General features: G+C 43.1%; 9 non-coding genes across 9 annotated transcripts; all 9 read right to left on the reverse strand.

Annotated features, from left to right (window-relative positions):
* Window positions 1–1,397: 1,397 nt before the first annotated feature.
* Window positions 1,398–1,470, reverse strand: trnaf-gaa (transfer RNA phenylalanine (anticodon GAA)). Its single transcript has one exon. It is a non-coding gene; the product is annotated as a tRNA-Phe (tRNA).
* Window positions 1,471–4,699: 3,229 nt separating this feature from the next.
* Window positions 4,700–4,772, reverse strand: trnaf-gaa (transfer RNA phenylalanine (anticodon GAA)). The gene has a single exon. It is a non-coding gene; the product is annotated as a tRNA-Phe (tRNA).
* A 4,583-nt stretch (window positions 4,773–9,355) lies between these two features.
* Window positions 9,356–9,428, reverse strand: trnaf-gaa (transfer RNA phenylalanine (anticodon GAA)). Its single transcript has one exon. It is a non-coding gene; the product is annotated as a tRNA-Phe (tRNA).
* Window positions 9,429–10,030: 602 nt separating this feature from the next.
* trnaf-gaa (transfer RNA phenylalanine (anticodon GAA)) lies at window positions 10,031–10,103 on the reverse strand. The gene has a single exon. It is a non-coding gene; the product is annotated as a tRNA-Phe (tRNA).
* A 1,035-nt stretch (window positions 10,104–11,138) lies between these two features.
* trnaf-gaa (transfer RNA phenylalanine (anticodon GAA)) lies at window positions 11,139–11,211 on the reverse strand. The gene has a single exon. It is a non-coding gene; the product is annotated as a tRNA-Phe (tRNA).
* Window positions 11,212–12,915: 1,704 nt separating this feature from the next.
* Window positions 12,916–12,988, reverse strand: trnaf-gaa (transfer RNA phenylalanine (anticodon GAA)). The gene has a single exon. It is a non-coding gene; the product is annotated as a tRNA-Phe (tRNA).
* A 1,029-nt stretch (window positions 12,989–14,017) lies between these two features.
* trnaf-gaa (transfer RNA phenylalanine (anticodon GAA)) lies at window positions 14,018–14,090 on the reverse strand. The gene has a single exon. It is a non-coding gene; the product is annotated as a tRNA-Phe (tRNA).
* A 601-nt stretch (window positions 14,091–14,691) lies between these two features.
* trnaf-gaa (transfer RNA phenylalanine (anticodon GAA)) lies at window positions 14,692–14,764 on the reverse strand. The gene has a single exon. It is a non-coding gene; the product is annotated as a tRNA-Phe (tRNA).
* A 1,035-nt stretch (window positions 14,765–15,799) lies between these two features.
* trnaf-gaa (transfer RNA phenylalanine (anticodon GAA)) lies at window positions 15,800–15,872 on the reverse strand. Its single transcript has one exon. It is a non-coding gene; the product is annotated as a tRNA-Phe (tRNA).
* Between the last annotated feature and the right edge of the window lie 28 nt (window positions 15,873–15,900).

The raw sequence follows: 15,900 nt of genomic DNA on the forward strand, positions 1-15,900 counted from the left end.
ATGCTTTGCATGCCTGAGGTAGTGGAATCGATGCCTGCATTCTCCAAAAGCACATTGTTTTATGGATCCAAGAAAACTCCAGTTCACACTTCATGCAGCCTTGTCTTACGACAACCTACTGTCATGTAAACAATGACAAGAAACTGTCATGTAACAATGACAAGCAACTCTCATGTAACACTGATGTCACAATGTCAGATGACAAAGCAAGACATTACTTACTTTCAGAGAGCAGCGTATCACACACTCTAACCAACTGAGCTAACCGTCCGCTGGCTATAGAGCACAATTGTTGAGATGAGCCTCTGCAAGTGCTGGAGCGCAAACTAACAAGTCCACCAACAGCATAGCCTGACAAGACTGGACACTCTTGGTTGCTCCTTGTGGCAATTTCAAACAGCTGGGAAATTTGATCAATTGGTATTTTTTTTGCTTAGCATGCTATAGGTAGTGGGATCGATTCCCGCATTCCCCCAAAACAATTTTTTTTGTGGGTCCAAGAAAGCTCCAGTTCACACTTCATGCAGCCTTGTCTTACGACAACCTACTGTCATGTAACAATGACAAGCAACTTTCCTGTAACACTGATGTCAAAATGTCAGATATAAAAGCAAGACATTACTTTCTTTGAGAAGAGCAGTGTAGCACACACCATTGAGGCCCACAAACAAAGCTGTGGATAGTTTCCTTGAAGCCAGAGCATAAAGAAAGAACACATACAGATGCCGAAACCAGGGATCGAACCAGGGACCTTTAGATCTTCAGTCTAACGCTCTCCCAACTGAACTATTTTGGCAATTCACTCAACTTAATTCTGTGGCACCCTTGACAATTCACATGCATGTGATTCATAATTTTGACACTCAAAATTTACATATTGCCAGTATGGGGATCGAACAGATAACCTTGGAGTTATTAGCACCACACTCTATCCAAATGAGCTAACCATTCAACTATCTATTGGGCACAATTGTTGAGATGCACCGAGACTCTGCAAGTGCTGGCGCCTAAACTAACAAATCAACCAACAGCATAACCTGACAAGACTGGACCCTCTTGGTTGCTTCTTGCGGAAATTCCAAACGGCTGGGGAATTAGCTCAAATTCTTTGCATGCCTGAGGTAGTGGGATCGATGCCTGCATTCTCCAAAACCACATTATTTTATGGATCCAAGAAAGCTCCAGTTCACACTTCATGCAGCCTTGTCTTACGACAACCTACTGTCATGTAACAATGACAAGCAACTTTCCTGTAACACTGATGTCAAAATGTCAGATGAAAAAACAAGACATTACTTACATTCAGAGGAGCAGCGTAGCACACACCATTGAGGCCCACAAACAAAGCTGTGGATAGTTTCCTTGAAGCCAGAGCATAAAGAAAGAACACATACAGATGCCGAAACCAGGGATCGAACCAGGGACCTTTAGATCTTCAGTCTAACGCTCTCCCAACTGAGCTATTTCGGCAATTCACTCAACTTAATTCTGTGGCACCCTTGACAATTCACATGCATGTGATTCATAATTTTGACACTCAAAATGTACATAATTGCCAGTATGGGGATCGAACAGATAACCTTGGAGTTATTAGCACCAGACTCTAACCAACTGAGCTAACCATTCAACTAGCTATTGGGCGCAATTGTTGAGATGCACCGAGCCTCTGCAAGTGCTGGCGCCTAAACTAACAAATCAACCAACAGCATAGCCTGACAAGACTGGACACTCTTGGTTGCTTCTTGCGGAAATTCCAAACGGCTGGGGAATTAGCTCAAATTCTTTGCATGCCTGAGGTAGTGGGATCGATGCCTGCATTCTCCAAAAGCACATTGTTTTATGGATCCAAGAAAACTCCAGTTCACACTTCATGCAGCCTTGTCTTACGACAACCTACTGTCATGTAAACAATGACAAGAAACTGTCATATAACAATGACAAGCAACTCTCATGTAACACTGATGTAACAATGTCAGATGACAAAGCAAGACATTACTTACTTTCAGAGAGCAGCGTATCACACACTCTAACCAACTGAGCTAACCGTCCGCTGGCTATAGAGCACAATTGTTGAGATGAGCCTCTGCAAGTGCTGGAGCGCAAACTAACAAGTCCACCAACAGCATAGCCTGACAAGACTGGACACTCTTGGTTGCTCCTTGTGGCAATTTCAAACAGCTGGGAAATTTGATCAATTGGTATTGTTTTTGCTTAGCATGCTATAGGTAGTGGGATCGATTCCCGCATTCCCCCAAAACAATTTTTTTTGTGGGTCCAAGAAAGCTCCAGTTCACACTTCATGCAGCCTTGTCTTACGACAACCTACTGTCATGTAACAATGACAAGCAACTTTCCTGTAACACTGATGTCAAAATGTCAGATATAAAAGCAAGACATCACTTTCTTTGAGAAGAGCAGCGTAGCACACACCATTGAGGCCCACAAACAAAGCTGTGGATAGTTTCCTTGAAGCCAGAGCATAAAGAAAGAAGACATACAGATGCCGAAACCAGGGATCGAACCAGGGACCTTTAGATCTTCAGTCTAACGATCTCCCACTGAGCTATTTCTGCAATGCACTCAACTTAATTCTGTAGCACCCTTGACAATTCACATGCATGTGATTCATAATTTTGACACTCAAAATGTACATAATTGCCAGTATGGGGATCGAACCCATAACCTTGGCATTATTTGCACCACACTCTAACCAACTGAGCTAACCTTCCACTAGTTATTGGGTGCAATTGTTGATATGCACCGAACGTCTGCAAGTGCTGGCTCCTAAACTAACAAATCAACCAACAGCATAGACTGACAAGACTGGACCCTCTTGGTTGCTTCTTGAGGAAATTCCAAACGGCTGGGGAATTAGCTCAAATTCTTTGCATCCCTGAGGTAGTTGGATCGATGCCTGCATTCTCCAAAAGCACATTATTTTATGGATCCAAGAAAACTCCAGTTCACACTTCATGCAGCCTTGTCTTAAGAAAACCTACTGTCATGTAAACAATGACATGAAACTGTCATGTAAAAATGACAAGCAACTCTCATGTAACACTGATGTCACAATGTCAGATGACAAAGCAAGACATTACTTACTTTCAGAGAGCAGCGTATCACACACTCTAACCAACTGAGCTAACCGTCCGCTGGCTACAGAGCACAATTGTTGAGATGAGCCTCTGCAAGTGCTGGAGCGCAAACTAACAAGTCCACCAACAGCATAGACAAGACTGGACACTCTTGGTTGCTCCTTGTGGCAATTTCAAACAGCTGGGAAATTTGATCAATTGGTATTGTTTTTGCTTAGCATGCTATAGGTAGTGGGATCGATTCCCGCATTCCCCCAAAACAATTATTTTTGTGGGTCCAAGAAAGCTCCAGTTCACACTTCTTGCAGCCTTGTCTTACGACAACCTACTGTCATGTAAACAATGACATGAATCTGTCATGTAAAAATGACAAGCAACTCTCATGTAACACTGATGTCACATGACAAAGGAAGACATTACTAACTTTCAGAGAGCAGCGTATCACACACTCTAACCAACTGAGCTAACCGGCAGCTGGCTACAGAGCACAATTGTTGAGATGCACCGAGCCTCTGCAAGTGCTGGAGCGCAAACTAACAAGTCCACCAACAGCATAGCCTGACAAGACTGGACACTCTTGGTTGCTCCTTGTGGCAATTTCAAACAGCTGGGAAATTTGATCAATTGGTATTGTTTTTGCTTAGCATGCTATAGGTAGTGGGATCGATTCCCGCATTCCCCCAAAACATTTTTTTTTGTGGGTCCAAGAAAGCTCCAGTTCACACTTCATGCAGCCTTGTCTTACGACAACCTACTGTCATGTAACAATGACAAGCAACTTTCCTGTAACACCGATGTCAAAATGTCAGATATAAAAGCAAGACATTACTTTCTTTCAGAAGAGCAGCGTAGCACACACCATTGAGGCCCACAGACAAAGCTGTGGATAGTTTCCTTGAAGCCAGAGCATAAAGAAAGAACACATACAGATGCCGAAACCAGGGATCGCACCAGGGACCTTTAGATCTTCAGTCTAACGCTCTCCCAACTGAGCTATTTTGGCAATTCACTCAAATTGATTCTGTAGCACCCTTGACAATTCACATGCATGTGATTCATAATTTTGACACTCAAAATCTACATAATTGCCAGGATGGGGATCGAACCCATAACCTTGGCATTATTTGCACCACACTCTAACCAACTGAGCTAACCTTCCACTAGTTATTGGGTGCAATTGTTGATATGCACCGAACCTCTGCAAGTGCTGGCGCCTAAACTAACAAATCAACCAACAGCATAGACTGACAAGACTGGACCCTCTTGGTTGCTTCTTGAGGAAATTCCAAACGGCTGGGGAATTAGCTCAAATTCTTTGCATCCCTGAGGTAGTTGGATCGATGCCTGCATTCTCCAAAAGCACATTATTTTATGGATCCAAGAAAACTCCAGTTCACACTTCATGCAGCCTTGTCTTACGACAACCTACTGTCATGTAACAATGACAAGCAACTTTCCTGTAACACTGATGTCAAAATGTCAGATGAAAAAGCAAGACATTACTTACTTTAAGAGGAGCAGCGTAGCACACACCATTGAGGCCCACAAACAAAGCTGTGGATAGTTTCCTTGAAGCCAAAGCATAAAGAAAGAACACATACAGATGCCGAAACCAGGGATCGAACCAGGGACCTTTAGATTTTCAGTCTAACGCTCTCCCAACTGAGCTATTTCGGCAATTCACTCAACTTAATTCTGTGGCACCCTTGACAATTCACATGCATGTGACTCATAATTTTGAAAATCAAAATGTACATTATTGCCAGTATGGGGATCGAACCCATAACCTTGGCATTATTTGCACCACACTCTAACCAACTGAGCTAACCTTCCACTAGATATTGGGTGCAATTGTTGATATGCACCGAACCTCTGCAAGTGCTGGCGCCTAAACTAACAAATCAACCAACAGTATAGACTGACAAGACTGGACCCTCTTGGTTGCTTCTTGAGGAAATTCCAAACGGCTGGGGAATTAGCTCAAATTCTTTGCATCCCTGAGGTAGTTGGATCGATGCCTGCATTCTCCAAAAGCACATTATTTTATGGATCCAAGAAAACTCCAGTTCACACTTCATGCAGCCTTGTCTTACGACAACCTACTGTCATGTAACAATGACAAGCAACTTTCCTGTAACACTGATGTCAAAATGTCAGATGAAAAAGCAAGACATTACTTACTTTAAGAGGAGCAGCGTAGCACACACCATTGAGGCCCACAAACAAAGCTGTGGATAGTTTCCTTGAAGCCAAAGCATAAAGAAAGAACACATACAGATGCCAAAAGCAGGGATCGAACCAGGGACCTTTAGATCTTCGGTCTAACGCTCTCCCAACTGAGCTATTTCGGCAATTCACTCAACTTAATTCTGTGGCACCCTTGACAATTCACATGCATGTGACTCATAATTTTGACACTCAAAATGTACATAATTGCCAGTATGGGGATCGAACCCATAATCTTGGCATTATTTGCACCACACTCTAACCAACTGAGCTAACCTTCCACTAGATAGTGGGTGCAATTGTTGATATGCACCGAACCTCTGCAAGTGCTGGCGCCTAAACTAACAAATCAACCAACAGCATAGACTGACAAGACTGGACCCTCTTGGTTGCTTCTTGAGGAAATTCCAAACGGCTGGGGAATTAGCTCAAATTCTTTGCATCCCTGAGGTAGTTGGATCGATGCCTGCATTCTCCAAAAGCACATTATTTTATGGATCCAAGAAAACTCCAGTTCACACTTCGTGCAGCCTTGTCTTACGACAACCTACTGTCATGTAAACAATGACATGAAACTGTCATGTAAAAATGACAAGCAACTCTCATGTAACACTGATGTCACAATGTCAGATGACAAAGCAAGACATTACTAACTTTCAGATAGCAGCGTATCACACACTCTAACCAACTGAGCTAACCGGCCGCTGGCTACAGAGCACAATTGTTGAGATGAGCCTCTGCAAGTGCTGGAGCGCAAACTAACAAGTCCACCAACAGCATAGCCTGACAAGACTGGACACTCTTGGTTGCTCCTTTTGGCAATTTCAAACAGCTGGGAAATTTGATCAATTGGTATTGTTTTTGCTTAGCATGCTATAGGTAGTGGGATCGATTCCCGCATTCCCCCCCAAAAAAATTTTTGTGGGTCCAAGAAAGCTCCAGTTCACACTTCATGCAGCCTTGTCTTACGACAACCTACTGTCATGTAACAATGACAAGCAACTTTCCTGTAACACCGATGTCAAAATGTCAGATATAAAAGCAAGACATTACTTTCTTTCAGAAGAGCAGAGTAGCACACACCATTGAGGCCCACAAACAAAGCTGTGGATAGTTTCCTTGAAGCCAGAGCATAAAGAAAGAACACATACAGATGCCGAAACCAGGGATCGAACCAGGGACCTTTAGTTCTTCAGTCTAACGCTCTCCCAACTGAGCTATTTCAGCAATTCACTCAACTTGATTCTGTAGCACCCTTGACAATTCACATGCATGTGATTCATAATTTTGACACTCAAAACGTACATAATTGCCAATATGGGGATCGAACCCATAACCTTGGCATTATTTGCACAACACTCTAACCAACTGAGCTAACCTTCCACTAGATATTGGGTGCAATTGTTGATATGCACCGAACCTCTGCAAGTGCTGGCGCCTAAACTAACAAATCAACCAACAGCATAGACTGACAAGACTGGACCCTCTTGGTTGCTTCTTGAGGAAATTCCAAACGGCTGGGGAATTAGCTCAAATTCTTTGCATCCCTGAGGTAGTTGGATAGATGCCTGCATTCTCCAAAAGCACATTATTTTATGGATCCAAGAAAACTCCAGTTCACACTTCATGCAGCCTTGTCTTACGACAACCTACTGTCATTTAACAATGACAAGCAACTTTCCTGTAACACTGATGTCAAAATGTCAGATGAAAAAGCAAGACATTACTTACTTTAAGAGGAGCAGCGTAGCACACACCATTGAGGCCCACAAACAAAGCTGTGGATAGTTTCCTTGAAGCCAAAGCATAAAGAAAGAACACATACAGATGCCAAAACCAGGGATCGAACCAGGGACCTTTAGATCTTCGGTCTAACGCTCTCCCAACTGAGCTATTTCAGCAATTCACTCAACTTAATTCTGTGGCACCCTTGACAATTCACATGCATGTGACTCATAATTTTGACACTCAAAATGTACATAATTGCCAGTATGGGGATCGAACCCATAATCTTGGCATTATTTGCACCACACTCTAACCAACTGAGCTAACCTTCCACTAGATAGTGGGTGCAATTGTTGATATGCACCGAACCTCTGCAAGTGCTGGCGCCTAAACTAACAAATCAACCAACAGCATAGACTGACAAGACTGGACCCTCTTGGTTGCTTCTTGAGGAAATTCCAAACGGCTGGGGAATTAGCTCAAATTCTTTGCATCCCTGAGGTAGTTGGATCGATGCCTGCATTCTCCAAAAGCACATTATTTTATGGATCCAAGAAAACTCCAGTTCACACTTCATGCAGCCTTGTCTTACGACAACCTACTGTCATGTAAACAATGACATGAAACTGTCATGTAAAAATGACAAGCAACTCTCATGTAACACTGATGTCACAATGTCAGATGACAGAGCAAGACATTACTTACTTTCAGAGAGCAGCGTATCACACACTCTAACCAACTGAGCTAACCGTCCGCTGGCTACAGAGCACAATTGTTGAGATGAGCCTCTGCAAGTGCTGGAGCGCAAACTAACAAGTCCACCAACAGCATAGCCTGACAAGACTGGACACTCTTGGTTGCTCCTTGTGGCAATTTCAAACAGCTGGGAAATTTGATCAATTGGTATTGTTTTTGCTTAGCATGCTATAGGTAGTGGGATCGATTCCCGCATTCCCCCAAAACAATTTTTTTGGTGGGTCCAAGAAAGCTCCAGTTCACACTTCATGCAGCCTTGTCTTACGACAACCTACTGTCATGTAACAATGACAAGCAACTTTCCTGTAACACCGATGTCAAAATGTCAGATATAAAAGCAAGACATTACTTTCTTTCAGAAGAGCAGCGTAGCACACACCATTGAGGCCCACAGACAAAGCTGTGGATAGTTTCCTTGAAGCCAGAGCATAAAGAAAGAACACATACAGATGCCGAAACCAGGGATCGAACCAGGGACCTTTAGATCTTCAGTCTAACACTCTCCCAACTGAGCTATTTCAGCAATTCACTCAACTTGATGCTGTAGCACCCTTGACAATTCACATGCATGTGATTGATAATTTTGACACTCAAAATGTACATAATTGCCAGTATGGGGATCGAACCCATAACCTTGGCATTATTTGCACCACACTCTAACCAACTGAGCTAACCTTCCACTAGTTATTGGGTGCAATTGTTGATATGCACCGAACCTCTGCAAGTGCTGGCGCCTAAACTAACAAATCAACCAACAGCATAGACTGACAAGACTGGACCCTCTTGGTTGCTTCTTGAGGAAATTCCAAACGGCTGGGGAATTAGCTCAAATTCTTTGCATCCCTGAGGTAGTTGGATCGATGCCTGCATTCTCCAAAAGCACATTATTTTATGGATCCAAGAAAACTCCAGTTCACACTTCGTGCAGCCTTGTCTTACGACAACCTACTGTCATGTAAACAATGACATGAAACTGTCATGTAAAAATGACAAGCAACTCTCATGTAACACTGATGTCACAATGTCAGATGACAAAGCAAGACATTACTAACTTTCAGATAGCAGCGTATCACACACTCTAACCAACTGAGCTAACCGGCCGCTGGCTACAGAGCACAATTGTTGAGATGAGCCTCTGCAAGTGCTGGAGCGCAAACTAACAAGTCCACCAACAGCATAGCCTGACAAGACTGGACACTCTTGGTTGCTCCTTTTGGCAATTTCAAACAGCTGGGAAATTTGATCAATTGGTATTGTTTTTGCTTAGCATGCTATAGGTAGTGGGATCGATTCCCGCATTCCCCCAAAACAATTTTTTTTGTGGGTCCAAGAAAGCTCCAGTTCACACTTCATGCAGCCTTGTCTTACGACAACCTACTGTCATGTAACAATGACAAGCAACTTTCCTGTAACACTGATGTCAAAATGTCAGATATAAAAGCAAGAGATTACTTTCTTTCAGAAGAGCAGAGTAGCACACACCATTGAGGCCCACAAACAAAGCTGTGGATAGTTTCCTTGAAGCCAGAGCATAAAGAAAGAACACATACAGATGCCGAAACCAGGGATCGAACCAGGGACCTTTAGATCTTCAGTCTAACGCTCTCCCAACTGAGCTATTTCGGCAATTCACTCAACTTGATTCTGTAGCACCCTTGACAATTCACATGCATGTGATTCATAATTTTGACACTCAAAATGTACATAATTGCCAATATGGGGATCGAACCCATAACCTTGGCATTATTTGCACCACACTCTAACCAACTGAGCTAACCTTCCACTAGATATTGGGTGCAATTGTTGATATGCACCGAACCTCTGCAAGTGCTGGCGCCTAAACTAACAAATCAACCAACAGCATAGACTGACAAGACTGGACCCTCTTGGTTGCTTCTTGAGGAAATTCCAAACGGCTGGGGAATTAGCTCAAATTCTTTGCATCCCTGAGGTAGTTGGATCGATGCCTGCATTCTCCAAAAGCACATTATTTTATGGATCCAAGAAAACTCCAGTTCACACTTCATGCAGGCCTTGTCTTACGACAACCTACTGTCATGTAACAATGACAAGCAACTTTCCTGTAACACTGATGTCAAAATGTCAGATGAAAAAGCAAGACATTACTTACTTTCAGAGGAGCAGCGTAGCACATACCATTGAGGCCCACAAACAAAGCTGTGGATAGTTTCCTTGAAGCCAAAGCATAAAGAAAGAACACATACAGATGCCGAAACCAGGGATCGAACCAGGGACCTTTAGATCTTCAGTCTAACGCTCTCCCAACTGAGCTATTTCGGCAATTCACTGAACTTAATTCTGTGGCACCCTTGACAATTCACATGCATGTGACTCATAATTTTGACACTCAAAATGTACATAATTGCCAGTATGGGGATCGAACCCATAACCTTGGCGTTATTTGTACCACTCTCTAACCAACTGAGCTAACCGTCCAATAGATATTGGATGCAATTGTTGATATGCACCGAACCTCTGCAAGTGCTGGCGCCTAAACTAACAAATCAACCAACAGCATAGACTGACAAGACTGGACCCTCTTGGTTGCTTCTTGAGGAAATTCCAAACGGCTGGGGAATTAGCTCAAATTCTTTGCATCCCTGAGGTAGTTGGATCGATGCCTGCATTCTCCAAAAGCACATTATTTTATGGATCCAAGAAAACTCCAGTTCACACTTCATGCAGCCTTGTCTTACGACAACCTACTGTCATGTAAACAATGACATGAAACTGTCATGTAAAAATGACAAGCAACTCTCATGTAACACTGATGTCACAATGTCAGATGACAAAGCAAGACATTACTTACTTTCAGAGAGCAGCGTATCACACACTCTAACCAACTGAGCTAACCGGCTGCTGGTTACAGAGCACAATTGTTGAGATGCACCGTGCATCTGCAAGTGCTGGAGCGCAAACTAACAAGTCCACCAACAGCATAGCCTGACAAGACTGGACACTCTTGGTTGCTCCTTGTGGCAATTCCAAACAGCTGGGGAATTTGTTCAATTGGTATTGTGTTTGCTTAGCATGCTATAGGTAGTGGGATCGGTGCCCGCATTCCCCAAAAAAACATTTTTTTGTGGATCCAAGAAAGCTCCAGTTCACACTTCATGCAGCCTTGTCCTACGACAACCTACTGTCATGTAACAATGACAAGCAACTTTCCTGTAACACTGATGTCAAAATGTCAGATGAAAAAACAAGACATTACTTACTTTCAGAGGAGCAGCGCAGCACACACCATTGAGGCCCACAGACAAAGCTGTGGATAGTTTCCTTGAAGCCAGAGCATAAAGAAAGAACACATACAGATGCCGAAACCAGGGATCGAACCAGGGACCTTTAGATCTTCAGTCTAACACTCTCCCAACTGAGCTATTTCGGCAATTCACTCAACTTGATTCTGTAGCACCCTTGACAATTCACATGCATGTGATTGATAATTTTTACACTCAAAAGGTACATAATTGCCAGTATGGGGATCGAACCCATAACCTTGGCATTATTTGCACCACACTCTAACCAACTGAGCTAACCTTCCACTAGTTATTGGGTGCAATTGTTGATATGCACCGAACCTCTGCAAGTGCTGGCGCCTAAACTAACAAATCAACCAACAGCATAGACTGACAAGACTGGACCCTCTTGGTTGCTTCTTGAGGAAATTCCAAACGGCTGGGGAATTAGCTCAAATTCTTTGCATCCCTGAGGTAGTTGGATCGATGCCTGCATTCTCCAAAAGCACATTATTTTATGGATCCAAGAAAACTCCAGTTCACACTTCATGCAGCCTTGTCTTACGACAACCTACTGTCATGTAACAATGACAAGCAACTTTCCTGTAACACTGATGTCAAAATGTCAGATGAAAAAGCAAGACATTACTTACTTTCAGAGGAGCAGCGTAGCACATACCATTGAGGCCCACAAACAAAGCTGTGGATAGTTTCCTTGAAGCCAAAGCATAAAGAAAGAACACATACAGATGCCAAAACCAGGGATCGAACCAGGGACCTTTAGATCTTCGGTCTAACGCTCTCCCAACTGAGCTATTTCAGCAATTCACTCAACATAATTCTGTGGCACCCTTGACAATTCACATGCATGTGACTCATAATTTTGACACTCAAAATGTACATAATTGCCAGTATGGGGATCGAACCCATAATCTTGGCATTATTTGCACCACACTCTAACCAACTGAGCTAACCTTCCACTAGATAGTGGGTGCAATTGTTGATATGCACCGAACCTCTGCATGTGCTGGCGCCTAAACTAACAAATCAACCAACAGCATAGACTGACAAGACTGGACCCTCTTGGTTGCTTCTTGAGGAAATTCCAAACGGCTGGGGAATTAGCTCAAATTCTTTGCATCCCTGAGGTAGTTGGATCGATGCCTGCATTCTCCAAAAGCACATTATTTTATGGATCCAAGAAAACTCCAGTTCACACTTCATGCAGCCTTGTCTTACGACAACCTACTGTCATGTAAACAATGACATGAAACTGTCATGTAAAAATGACAAGCAACTCTCATGTAACACTGATGTCACAATGTCAGATGACAAAGCAAGACATTACTAACTTTCAGATAGCAGCGTATAACACACTCTAACCAACTGAGCTAACCGGCCGCTGGCTACAGAGCACAATTGTTGAGATGAGCCTCTGCAAGTGCTGGAGCGCAAACTAACAAGTCCACCAACAGCATAGCCTGACAAGACTGGACACTCTTGGTTGCTCCTTTTGGCAATTTCAAACAGCTGGGAAATTTGATCAATTGGTATTGTTTTTGCTTAGCATGCTATAGGTAGTGGGATCGATTCCCGCATTCCCCCAAAACAATTTTTTTTGTGGGTCCAAGAAAGCTCCAGTTCACACTTCATGCAGCCTTGTCTTACGACAACCTACTGTCATGTAACAATGACAAGCAACTTTCCTGTAACACTGATGTCAAAATGTCAGATATAAAAGCAAGAGATTACTTTCTTTCAGAAGAGCAGAGTAGCACACACCATTGAGGCCCACAAACAAAGCTGTGGATAGTTTCCTTGAAGCCAGAGCATAAAGAAAGAACACATACAGATGCCGAAACCAGGGATCGAACCAGGGACCTTTAGATCTTCAGTCTAACGCTCTCCCAACTGAGCTATTTCGGCAATTCACTCATCTTGATTCTGTAGCACCCTTGACAATTCACATGCATGTGATTCATAATTTTGACACTCAAAATGTACATAATTGCCAATATGGGGATCGAACCCATAACCTTGGCATTATTTGCACCACTCTCTAACCAACTGAGCTAACCTTCCACTAGTTATTGGGTGCAATTGTTGATATGCACCGAACCTCTGCAAGTGCTGGCGCCTAAACTAACAAATCAACCAACAGCATAGACTGACAAGACTGGACCCTCTTGGTTGCTTCTTGAGGAAATTCCAAACGGCTGGGGAATTAGCTCAAATTCTTTGCATCCCTGAGGTAGTTGGATCGATGCCTGCATTCTCCAAAAGCACATTATTTTATGGATCCAAGAAAACTCCAGTTCACACTTCGTGCAGCCTTGTCTTACGACAACCTACTGTCATGTAAACAATGACATGAAACTGTCATGTAAAAATGACAAGCAACTCTCATGTAACACTGATGTCACAATGTCAGATGACAAAGCAAGACATTACTAACTTTCAGATAGCAGCGTATCACACACTCTAACCAACTGAGCTAACCGTCCGCTGGCTACAGAGCACAATTGTTGAGATGAGCCTCTGCAAGTGCTGGAGCGCAAACTAACAAGTCCACCAACAGCATAGCCTGACAAGACTGGACACTCTTGGTTGCTCCTTTTGGCAATTTCAAACAGCTGGGAAATTTGATCAATTGGTATTGTTTTTGCTTAGCATGCTATAGGTAGTGGGATCGATTCCCGCATTCCCCCAAAACAATTTTTTTGTGGGTCCAAGAAAGCTCCAGTTCACACTTCATGCATCCTTGTCTTACGACAACCTACTGTCATGTAACAATGACAAGCAACTTTCCTGTAACACTGATGTCAAAATGTCAGATATAAAAGCAAGAGATTACTTTCTTTCAGAAGAGCAGAGTAGCACACACCATTGAGGCCCACAAACAAAGCTGTGGATAGTTTCCTTGAAGCCAGAGCATAAAGAAAGAACACATACAGATGCCGAAACCAGGGATCGAACCAGGGACCTTTAGATCTTCAGTCTAACGCTCTCCCAACTGAGCTATTTCGGCAATTTGCTCAACTTGATTCTGTAGCACCCTTGACAATTCACATGCATGTGATTCATAATTTTGACACTCAAAATGTACATAATTGCCAATATGGGGATCGAACCCATAACCTTAGCATTATTTGCACCACACTCTAACCAACTGAGCTAACCTTCCACTAGATATTGGGTGCAATTGTTGATATGCACCGAACCTCTGCAAGTGCTGGCGCCTAAACTAACAAATCAACCAACAGCATAGACTGACAAGACTGGACCCTCTTGGTTGCTTCTTGAGGAAATTCCAAACGGCTGGGGAATTAGCTCAAATTCTTTGCATCCCTGAGGTAGTTGGATCGATGCCTGCATTCTCCAAAAGCACATTATTTTATGGATCCAAGAAAACTCCAGTTCACACTTCATGCAGCCTTGTCTTACGACAACCTACTGTCATGTAACAATGACAAGCAACTTTCCTCTAACACTGATGTCAAAATGTCAGATGAAAAAGCAAGACATTACTTACTTTCAGAGGAGCAGCGTAGCACATACCATTGAGGCCCACAAACAAAGCTGTGGATAGTTTCCTTGAAGCCAAAGCATAAAGAAAGAACACATACAGATGCCGAAACCAGGGATCGAACCAGGGACCTTTAGATCTTCAGTCTAACGCTCTCCCAACTGAGCTATTTCGGCAATTCACTCAACTTAATTCTGTGGCACCCTTGACAATTCACATGCATGTGACTCATAATTTTGACACTCAAAATGTACATAATTGCCAGTATGGGGATCGAACCCATAACCTTGGCGTTATTTGTACCACTCTCTAACCAACTGAGCTAACCGTCCACTAGATATTGGGTGCAATTGTTGATATGCACCGAACCTCTGCAAGTGCTGGCGCCTAAACTAACAAATCAACCAACAGCATAGACTGACAAGACTGGACCCTCTTGGTTGCTTCTTGAGGAAATTCCAAACGGCTGGGGAATTAGCTCAAATTCTTTGCATCCCTGAGGTAGTTGGATCGATGCCTGCATTCTCCAAAAGCACATTATTTTATGGATCCAAGAAAACTCCAGTTCACACTTCATGCAGCCTTGTCTTACGACAACCTACTGTCATGTAAACAATGACATGAAACTGTCATGTAAAAATGACAAGCAACTCTCATGTAACACTGATGTCACAATGTCAGATGACAAAGCAAGACATTACTTACTTTCAGAGAGCAGCGTATCACACACTCTAACCAACTGAGCTAACCGGCTGCTGGTTACAGAGCACAATTGTTGAGATGCACCGTGCATCTGCAAGTGCTGGAGCGCAAACTAACAAGTCCACCAACAGCATAGCCTGACAAGACTGGACACTCTTGGTTGCTCCTTGTGGCAATTCCAAACAGCTGGGGAATTTGTTCAATTGGTATTGTGTTTGCTTAGCATGCTATAGGTAGTGGGATCGGTGCCCGCATTCCCCAAAAACACATTTTTTTGTGGATCCAAGAAAGCTCCAGTTCACACTTCATGCAGCCTTGTCCTACGACAACCTACTGTCATGTAACAATGACAAGCAACTTTCCTGTAACACTGATGTCAAAATGTCAGATGAAAAAGCAAGACATTACTTACTTTCAGAGGAGCAGCGTAGCACACACCATTGAGGCCCACAAACAAAGCTGTGGATAGTTTCCTTGAAGCCAGAGCATAAAGAAAGAACACATACAGATGCCGAAACCAGGGATCGAACCAGGGACCTTTAGATCTTCAGTCTAACGCTCTCCCAACTGAACTATTTCGGCAATTCACTCAACTTAATTCTGTGGCACC

This window comes from Oncorhynchus kisutch, unplaced genomic scaffold (genome assembly GCF_002021735.2).
Source record: "Oncorhynchus kisutch isolate 150728-3 unplaced genomic scaffold, Okis_V2 scaffold731, whole genome shotgun sequence".
Classification (NCBI taxonomy): Eukaryota; Metazoa; Chordata; class Actinopteri; order Salmoniformes; family Salmonidae; genus Oncorhynchus; species Oncorhynchus kisutch.